General features: G+C 38.2%; 1 non-coding gene across 1 annotated transcript; it reads right to left on the reverse strand.

Moving 5' to 3' along the window:
- Nucleotides 1-2778: 2778 nt before the first annotated feature.
- On the reverse strand, nt 2779-2886 carry LOC130947100 (small nucleolar RNA R71). Its single transcript, XR_009072511.1, has one exon. It is a non-coding gene; the product is annotated as a small nucleolar RNA R71 (small nucleolar RNA).
- Nucleotides 2887-3696: the final 810 nt, after the last annotated feature.

Here is a 3696-nt window from a genome sequence, read left to right on the forward strand (position 1 = left end):
TAGGATTCAATGATTGAATGACTGTGACGTGCTTCAAACCTGTAACCTACTGGGCGTTAGTGACAGACGCAAAAGAGGGATTCTATTCCAGTAGGGGAGGGAACCAAACCAGTGATTGGCAGTACTGTGACAGAGTGCGTGCATTAGCTTTCACTGCGCGGATGGGAGGTAGCTGCTGACAACAGTGAAACCCTACACGAGCTTGCCATGGAAAGGAGTAAGAAGGATTGGATGAAGGCAGTAGGAAAGCAGAGAGACGGAAGGGAAGGCATCTTCATACACTTGTCTGAAGCTCTTACACCAATGATATGCATAAGTATCACTATCTTTATCTTTTATATTATTTTCGTTCATCATCATATATTTGAGTTTGCCTGACTAAGATTTACAAGATGACCATAGCTTGCTTCAATGCTAACATCTCCGTGGGATCGACCCTTACTCACGTAAGGTATTACTTGGACGACCCAGTGCACTTGCTGGTTAGTTGTGCGAAGTTGTGTAATGCCATGTATTGAGCTACCACGTTTTTGGAGCCATTACCGGGATTATGAGAGTTGTGAAAAAGTATTGTTCACAATTTCGCGCACCAAGTTTTTTGGCGCCGTTGCCGGGGATTGTTCAAGTTTTGAGCAAGCTTTTGGTAACAATGCCTGGGATTGTTCTAGTTTGGACAACTGACGGTTCATCTTGTTGCTTAGATTAGGTATTTATTTTTTTTTTCGAAATTCTTGAAGATGAATTCTAGAGTTTCATGATGATTTGTTGAATCTGGCTGGCTGAGAAGCCATGTCTAATCTGATTGGACCGAGGTTTCAACTTATCACCACAAGAGCTTGTTGATTTTCATCAATTTTGCTTTTGGAGCAGTGATCTGCTAAGGCTGCTGACCTTTGGTCATGTCTATGTTTTGGACCGAAGCTTTCTTTGAAAGCTTGGCTGGCTGTGAAGCCATGTCTAATTCCTGGACCGGAGTCTTAGACTAGCATTGCACTGATTCCTGAATTCTCATTAAGAATTTTTGATACCTTTTTCCACTGAATTTTCGAAAAAACAAAAAAAAAAAAATTACAAATCATAAAACCAAAAAAATATTTGCTGTTTCTTGCTTAAGTCTAGTGTCTCATCTTAAGTTTGGTGTCAATTACATGCATTCATTCATGTGTCTTAAGGGTCTTCAAGTAATTCTTGATGATTTCTTACTCTGATCTTTGAATTCTTTTGGCTTGGGTGTTTATGTGTCTCATATAGTGTTAGTGGTATACAAACTGCTAAGTTTGGTGTCTTGCATGCATTGTTATTTGATTCTTGTTGCATTTTGATGATTAAAAATCCAAAAATATTTTTAATTTGTGTCTTTCAAGTCAAAATACAGAGAATTGAAGATTCAGAACATACTGCAGAGGAATTATACAGAAAAAGCTGAGCATTCAAAAATGCCCAGTGAAGAAGGCAGACTGGCGTTTAAACGCCAGCCAGGGTACCTGGTTGGGCGTTTAACGCCCAAAGAGGTAGCATTTTGGGCGTTAAACGCCAGAATGTATACCATTCTGGGCGTTTAACGCCAGGATGGTGCTAGGGGGAAGATTTTGTTTTCAAATCAATTTTTTTTCAAGTTTTCAAAGTTTTTCAAATCAAATCTTTTTCAATCATATCTTTTCAATCAAATGTTTTCAAAATCAATTTCTTTCCTTTTTCAAAGATACTTACTAACAATTAATGATTTGATTGAACATTTTTTGCCTTTTCTATTAAGGAAGGTTTTATGTTTGAATCATATCTTTTCTTGTTAGGCAGTCATCAAATTTTTTTAAATCACATCCTTTCAATTGTTTTCAAATCATATCTTCTCAATCACATCTCTTAAAACCATAACTTTTCAATCAAATCTTTTTAACCTCATTTTTTTTTATAGTTTTCAATCAAATCTTTTTAATTTCTAATTTCAAAATCTTTTCAAAAAACACTTGATTTCTTTTTCACTTTTGATTTTCGAAAATTACCAATCAAATTTTCAAAATGTTTTCAAAATCTTTTAATTGAATTTTCGAAAATTCTCTTCCCTCCTTCCCACATCCTTCTATTTATGAGTACTACTCCTTCTTAATGCACAATTCGAACTCTAACTAATAAAGTTCGAATTCTTCTTCTCCTTCTTCTTACTATTTCTCTTTTCCTCTGACACTTCAAGGAATCTCTATACTGTGACATAGAGAATTCCACTTTTCTTTTTCTCTTCTCTTTCATATGAGCAGGAGCAGAGACAAAGGCATTCTTGTTGAAGCTGATCCTGAACCTGAAAGGACCTTGAAGAAAGCTAAGAGAAGCTAAAGCACAACTCTCTTTAGAGGACCTGACCGAATTCTTCAGGAAGAAGAACACATGGCAGCCGAAAACAACAACAATGCCAACAATGCAAGGAAGGTGCTGGGTGACTTCACTGCACCTACTCCTGATTTTTATGGGAGAAGCATCTCTATCCCTGCCATTGGAGCAAACAACTTTGAGCTTAAGCCTCAATTAGTTTCTCTAATGCAACAGAATTGCAAGTTCCATGGACTTCCAATGGAAGATCCTCATCATTTCTTAGCTGAATTCTTGCAATCTGTGACACAGTCAAGACTAATGGGGTTAACCCTGAGGTCTACAGACTGATGCTATTCCCTTTTGCTGTAAGAGACAGAGCTAGAATATGGTTGGATTCTCACCTAAAGAAAGCCTGGACTCTTGGAAAGCTAGTCAATGCCTTCTTGGCAAAGTTCTTCCACCACAAAGAGTAAGCTTAGAGTGGAAGTCCAAACCTTCAGACAGAAGGATGGAGAATCCCTCTATGAAGCTTGGGAAAGATACAAACAATTAATCAGAAGATGTCCCTCAGACATGCTTTCTGAATGGAGCATCATAGGAATTTTCTATGATGGTCTCTCTGAACTATCCAAGATGTCTTTAGATAGCTCTGCTGGAGGATCTCTTCATCTGAAGAAGACGCCTGCAGAAGCTCAAGAATTGATTGAAATGGTTGCAAATAACCAATTCATGTACACTTCTGAAAGGAATCCTGTGAACAATGGGACTAGTCAGAAGAAAGGAGTTCTTGAGATTGACACTCTGAATGCCATATTGGCTCAGAACAAGATATTGACTCAACAAGTCAATTGATTTCTCAAAGTCTGTCTGGAATGCAAAATGCACCAAACAGTACTAAGGATGCTTCATCTGAGAAGAGCTTATGATCCTGAGAACCCTTCAATGGAAGAGGTGAATTACCTAGGAGAACCCTATGGAAACACCTACAATTCTTCATGGAGAACATCACCCAATTCTTCATGGAGAAATCACCCAATTTCTCATGGAAGAATCAGAGAGACCTCAACAAGGTTTCAATAACAATAATGGTGGAAGAAACAGGTTTAGCAATAGCAAGCCTTTTCCATCATCTTCTCAGCAACAGACAGAGTTCTAAGCAGAATACCTCTGACTTAGCAACAATGGTCTCTGATCTAATCAAAACCACTCAAAGTTTCATGAATGAAACAAGGTCCTCCATCAGAAATTTGGAAGGACAAGTGGGATAGCTGAGCAAGAAAATTACTGAACTCCCTCCTAGTACTCTCCCAAGTAATACAGAAGAAAATCCAAAAGGTGCAAAGCCATAACCATGGCCGAATATGGAGAGGAAAGAGAGGAGGTGGACGC

The sequence above is a fragment of the Arachis stenosperma genome, chromosome 8 (genome assembly GCF_014773155.1).
Source record: "Arachis stenosperma cultivar V10309 chromosome 8, arast.V10309.gnm1.PFL2, whole genome shotgun sequence".
Taxonomy (NCBI): domain Eukaryota; kingdom Viridiplantae; phylum Streptophyta; class Magnoliopsida; order Fabales; family Fabaceae; genus Arachis; species Arachis stenosperma.